Here is a 7013-nt window from a genome sequence, read left to right as displayed (position 1 = left end):
TCCTTGTTTTTCGCGCTGGTACCATGCTACCTAATGACGTTGGCACATTAAAGTCACCAATTGGACGAACTGGTTACCAATTTATTGAAGCTATTTTTACCTATGATACCTAGCCACCGCGTTTTCAGGAGTAAAATAAAATTTATTCACTCTTTATTCGCAGTTCACTAAAAGTTACCTCCACTGAAACAGAATGCAACAATGCTGTAATTACAGCGCGCTATTTTTGTTCAGCAAGGTCTCCAAGCAACGTAGACAGTGTAATGAACAGTGCACTGCGCAGTCATCGCTAAGCCTCTGACAGCGGCTTAGCCTAAGATGTCACCTTGACGCCTCTGTTGCCGGAGTAGCCCTGCGTTGTGCTGGACACGAACTGCGGTGTTCTCGCCACGCTCCTCGTTGCCTCCAAGTACGCCGGGTGTATGCTTTGCCGACGGCTAGCCTGGTGAAGCGGCGAGTCCGACCTGGTCGACTTTGAGGACGCCAGCGATTGTGCCGACTGGCCCTCGCTGCTACTGGAGCGGGATCTCGGGAATATCGGTGGGATTCTCACGCGAATGGGCTCGAACTTGTGAGATTGGTGCCGGCGTCGACCACATCTCCGCTCGGGTGAGTCGCCTGTTAAGGTCGTTGAGATGCGTCGAGGCGAGTGTCTTCCGTGACTCGGCATAGACGCCCTGCTGTGTTCGGGAGTTCCACGCAGACTGAATGAGGTGGAAGACAATGACCTCCTGGATAGGGATGCTCTCCCTTGGGGTTTGTCACCTTCGCACAGTGCGCGCTTGTCCCGAAGATACTCTCGCAGGCAGCTTTTTTGTGACGAGTGCTTCGAGCCAGACAGACTGCCGGTAGGCCGAAAAATCATCTTGTTTGCTTTGGGTTCACGCGCAGTGTCTTTTCCGGAACAATGGCCAGACATTGCTGGATAAAATGAGGTCGGAAACGAGCGGCAGGATTTTACATCTCTACAAACGGCGTCACTTGCAGTACTTGTGCCCGGACGTTCAGAAGGATCGCGTCGATTGTTAAATTCTTGCATTTGCTGGTCGCGCTCTGAGAAGGATGGCCGCCGATTGCCACCTATCACGAGTGACGTCAAACTTGAAGACGCTGAGCTAGCCCCGGGTGAAGCTCGACCCTTACGCCGGGGTCCACCTCCGATTCGTCGTTCTGATGCAGCCGAATCCTCAAAAGTCGTCGATGGCGGGGTCCCTGACTCTGGGCGGGCGTTGTTTGACATCTGCGTTCCGCTTGACTGGAAATATTTTCCGGCAAGGTATTTGCTCTCTCCGGCAAAACGTGGTATCGTTATTCTTAAAACCTGCAAATGTGTAAAAAGCAAGAAAACAATTCTTTCAGAAAGCCTGCACTGCTTAATGGATTTATTTCATTCTGGCAAAGTAGACACTAAAAAACTTGAAAGGGTTTTTCACGCAGTGTAAACGATTATCGAGCAGTTTCCTCGGTGTCAGAGCTAGCAGACCGACCGCTACGACATAGACGAACCCGTAAAGAGACAGACAAGTCACAAGCGTTAATTTAAAAAGGAGAATTATGAAAACAAACGCTTGAAAAGATATGCCAGCAAGACCTGTTGTCGAGGAGCTGGTTCGTGATAGTAAAGCAGACATATCAGCGCTACATGGACAACCAGTAAATACCTACAGCTTTCTGTGTAACTTTGAGATCTATAACACATGAAACAATTAAAAAATCAGTAACCTCTATTAACATGCCTTTTCTTCACTATTGTCATTTAATTTTGTGTTCCTAACGCCTCGCCTAAGGTAATGTGTAGCAGTGTTCTATGCCTTAATTTGCTGTTTTATTTAGTTCTGGTTTCCAACCATGAATGAACTATTCTAAGAAGAGTGTTAAAACAGCTTCCCAATGAGATTAAAACTCCCAATGACGTTATGAGGGCGTTCAGGACGTCCACAGGACGTCGACGGGAGCTCCAGTGCACATTTGGAGAGAACACAAACCTTCAAGTCAGGGGTGCGCTGTCCCGGTGGAGGCGTCGCAGTGGGGTATGATTCGAGTTGCTTGACGACTTCTGGTGCCCGCACACCCCGGACTCCATCGTTCGTCACTTTGCGCCCATGAGTTCCAGGTGGCAGTGGGGATGGCCCGGGGCGCGGCCTTCCCAGAGCTGTCGGATGAGCATTCTTTTTGAGAATGCTGCCGATGCTGCTCTGGTCCTTTGCTGGTCGTCCTTGAACACCGTGCTGATAAGAGTCGGGTTGCAGTTCTGTCGATGATTGCCGAGGGCTGGTCGCTATCTTCTGGAGGTCGAATTGGGGTTTCGGTTGAATTGGCTTTCGTTCAGCTCTCAAGGAGCCTGCGTTCGCATGCATCACAAGCGCCTTCAAATCTGCCATAGTGAAAGCATGAAAACATAACACAAACTGACAAACTGTTGAAGGGAACTCTCAGCATGGTGTCTATAGCGGACTGAGGCTGAGGAGGCATGAATTTTCTTAAATACATCGACGTTTGAGCTTGTTACTCACCCATAAGAATACGCCGCAGTGGGGCGATTGACCTTGCTTGGATAATATATTTCAAATGACCGAATCCTCATCCAATATCCAAATGCACAACTGCTGCACAAGAGTGGACTTCTATATAGTACACATCGCCGGCGTGCGGGAAACCTACCATCCCTCATTCCCACATGCGCGCGCCCTTGATGGCGCGTAGTGCTTATCTGCACTGGTTTCTATCTCCGCTTATCTTGTGCATGTTCCATCCATTTTCCAGGCACTTTTATAAAACCCACTCAGAAGAAGACACCGTCCACGCCTTTTTCACAGCAAAGCTTTCCTTTGGTTCTAAGAAAGCTTTATGCGCCGACAAAAAAGCAATACTAACATCGTCATTGAAGTACGGCCATCATGGCCAAGATGAGTCCTGTCCACTCGTGCTCAAGTGCACAGCACAATAGCCACTGACAGCCCCGACGAGTCGTCTACGGCCATAAGAAGCATCAGAATACTACATGGACCGTGACGCAAATTATATAAGGGAATAAAGGAAATTTTTACGGAAAGAGCACTGAAGCTAGCTTTTCTCTAAATTTGGACACACCTGATAAATCCTGACAGTTACTCAACATTTTTTAAGCCAGTCACCTTCATGTGGTGCGATACTGTTCCTATAGCTGCATTTTAGGATGTATAAGCCACGATCGAGACCAGCTATAGAAGACAACGATAAGGTAAATGTCTTGAAATTCCATGCCTGTAATACATCTGTATGCATATCTCGTGAAAGAAGTTTTCGTCTCCAAGCGAAAAATATTTTTGAGCAGTTTACCCTTATCTTTCCGCTGAATGGAGAGCGAACCTTGTAGGCATCAAATCTGATGGGAACTACTCAAAGCACTTTCCAATCGACTAGCACATACATACCTTGGCCGTCCGTGGGCGACTCCTGCTGAGGGCTCTCCTCGGTGCTCTCACTGTCCGAGGGCGTGTGCTTCTCGGCGTCTTCGACGGCCTCGACGGGGCCGTTGGCACCAGTGGGCCCAAGACGTACTCGCACGGTGGCGCTTACTGGTGTGTCGCGAGGGTTCGGACTTGCGGCATCCATCGGTCCTGTCCTGGAGCCCGGCTTCTTGTCGACCTCCCCAGCAGGAGACGCCGTTGCAGCGGGGCTGTCTGAGGGATGTTCCTTGACGAAGGCCTCGCAGGTATCGCTCGGTGAGGCGGAGTCCTTCTTCGAAGCCATCACACGTCCGGCGCGTACGGTGTCTTTCTTCTTCTTCGGAAGCGTTAAGCGCCACCTCATCTTCTTCTTCTTCTTCTTCTCCTCAAGTAATATGGCACATACCCACGTGGGGGGAATTGGCCAAGGTATAGGGTAGAATGCCAATGAAGCATTTGCGCGGGGAAGGAAACGTCAGAAGACTGAATCAAGATAAAAAAAAATTGGGACAAATAAAATGAATTCAAGAGGTATGAATCATCCGGAATAGAATCAATCTAGCCTTTTTTAGACATGCGAAAGAATTTTGTGTATAGCTAACAAGATAATCGATTAGTTGCACTTATGTAATCGTGAAGGTAGCCGCATACACTGCTTAACGGGAATCCCTTGGCACTCGCACCGAACGATAGAAGAACTGTAAGAGACAGAGGCAGTCCTAGTCTCGAAAGAGGAACCTCCAGATATTGCTTTCTCTGAACCGCGAACCGCCGGCAAGAGAGGAGAAAATGATCGATTGATTCAACTTGCCCACATGATACACAAAGGTTTGTCGCAGCGAACCCGCACCTGCATAAGTACAAGTTTAAGTGAGGTATTCTACATCGCAGGAGCGTCATGGACACTTCACAAAGCCTTGACTTACACCACCGGATATTCCATGGGTACTTTAGGTGTTGAAAGTCCACGGTATTCAGCAACGGATCACTCAAAGTGGCTGAAATATGTTGAAACCGCTGGAAACGTGAAGCTGCTAACAGAATGAGGTGAGGGACGGGATATATTACAGGTGCGCTGAGAGCTGACCTTGCCAATAAATCAGCCACCTCGTTAAAATAGACGCCTGAATGCCCAGGTACCCAGACCAAACGGATCTCGCGCACTGTGCTCGGAACAAAAAACCTAAGTGAACGAGTCAAGAAAGATTTTTCCGAATTTTGGAGAGAGACAATAACTGAAAGGCAGTCTGTGAGAATAAGAACCCGTGCGACATGTCTGGGAATTTTGAGAAGAGACAAACCAATGGCCAAAAACTCTGCGAAGAATATAGGAGTATAATCAGGGATACGAACGGAGTAGCTCCAATCTAGATCCTGCGAATATATGCCAATCGCCGCCTTCTCACAGCTGCCGGAGGCATCAGTGGAGAGAACAGTATGATGTGGAAAATTCTGTAGGTGTTCAGAAAGAAGACCATTTAGGGTATGTGCGGGCATATGCTTCGCATGGGACGGGAAAATAAAGTCGTAATAGAAGACGGGATCAGCCTGCGTGTCAGCAACTCGTTGCAAGGAGATCAGATCAACCTGAAGCGGAGCTAACAGATTCTGCGTGAACCTAACTTGCGGAAGCTGATAACGTGGCCAGTGATTAGTCAAAAAAAGGTGTGGTTGGGATACAAAAATTGGAATACTAACGCCTGGGGCCGGGTCAAAAGACTTGAGGAAAGTACGCACTGTTAGAAGTTGGAAGCGGGAATAGAGGTTGGGGATACGCGCTTCCAGATAAAGGACAGCGTTGGAAGCTGATTTTGGGAGCCCGAGGCATAGCCGTAGGGCACGTCTTTCCAGTAAGGCTAATGGCTGCAGCTTGTAGTTCGCGCTACCAGAGAACAAGGGGCAACCAAATTCCAGAATCGGTCTCATATAAGCCTTATAGAGCAACAGTAGCGTGTCACGACGCGTGCCAAACTTTTTATTGCCAACTCGGGTCAAACAGCCCAGTGCACGTTCCCCTTTAATAACATTATTCTTAATATGGTGTCGCCAGTCCAAATTTTGGTCATAAGTAACACCTAGGTATTTAACCGACTCCACCTGCGGAATTGGAGTGGAGCGGTAGGCTAGCGAGATGTACATAGGAGCGTCGGGTGGAAATACCAGCACGCCGCATTTGCTGACATTAAGTGATAAATTGATTTGGTCCAACCAGACTTCAAGAGCATTCAGATATGCCTGCAAATACCCGTAGAGCACATGAATATCATTTGCTGATGCGAAAAAAGCTATATCATCTGCGTATACATAAACTGTAACGTTAGGATGAATGGGGATGTCCCGAACTAATATGTTGAAAAGCAGCGGAGAAAGAACAGAGCCTTGCGGCACACCTCTTGATTGACCATAGGTATTAGAACAAAAAGATCCGTCTGTACAGAAGAAAAATCTATCTTTTAGAAATTCACAAATCCAGGCGTAGAGGTAATGCGGTGGTTGTAGTTGAGCAAGCTTGTTAATGAGGACTGTGTGCTCCACGCTGTCATAGGCCTTCGCAACGTCAAGCGTCACCAAGGCCGAAACTTCTCTCTGGCGCATTGAGAGTCGTATTCGGCTCTCGAGATCCACATGCGCGGACCATATGGAACAACCGCGACGAAAGCCAATCTGTGCGGGGCTGAGGCCGTTAATGTGATGAACATGCTTTGTGAGGCGACTGTGTACTACTCTTTCTATTAGCTTTACTAAATTTGAGGTTAAAGCAATCGGCCGAATATTGTCTAATTGAAATCCATTGTCTGCATTTTTTAAAAGTAAAATTATTTTCGCAATTTTCCAACTCTGAGGAATCCAAGAGGTTTCCAATGACGCATTTACAATATCTAGAAGGTGAGTTGGAAAGTCGTGCGCTAAAATCTTTAACATGCCCACAGTAATCCCGTCAGATCCCGGAGCAGCAGAGTGCATCGAGGAAACAATTTGCAGGAGCTCCGACACGTCGACCTCAGGATAGTCCGAGCTGGGGGTGAGAATGTGCAAAGGTTCTGCTTTCTGTACCTGGAAACGTAAGGCCAGCCCCTGCGCGATGCGTTCAAGGTTTTGCTTAGCCTCCTGCGGAGACATTACCATTGACCTTATGCGATTGGAGGCCGGAGAGCTGTTATTCTGCGCCATGAATCTATAGAGAGCCTTCTTATTCTGGGGTTTTGAGAGATACGTGTTTAAATTTTGATTATAATCCTCCTTTGCCTTTTTAACAGTTCTTTTGAAACATGCAGAGAAGAACTTATAATTTATCCAATTAGCTGGGCTCTGATTATAGGAAAGGCTTTTCCAGGCTGCTTTTCTACGACGATAAGCTTTCTCACACTCCTCCGTCCACCAAGGAGACGGCTGTCTGGCAGGAGCAGTAGTGCACACCGAGAATACAGAACTCTCAGCAGCATCTTGCAGAAAGGTAATTGTCCGCTGAGCTCTTTGTGCTCGACCTGAGCTAACTATGGAGGGGAGTGAGGCAGATATCAATTTTTTGTACATAATGTGGTTTAGAAATTTCATGGTTGCACCACCTTTTCTGATAGGCGAGGA

This window comes from Amblyomma americanum, chromosome 11 (assembly GCF_052857255.1).
Source record: "Amblyomma americanum isolate KBUSLIRL-KWMA chromosome 11, ASM5285725v1, whole genome shotgun sequence".
Classification (NCBI taxonomy): Eukaryota; Metazoa; Arthropoda; class Arachnida; order Ixodida; family Ixodidae; genus Amblyomma; species Amblyomma americanum.
This window is presented reverse-complemented; position numbering follows the sequence as displayed.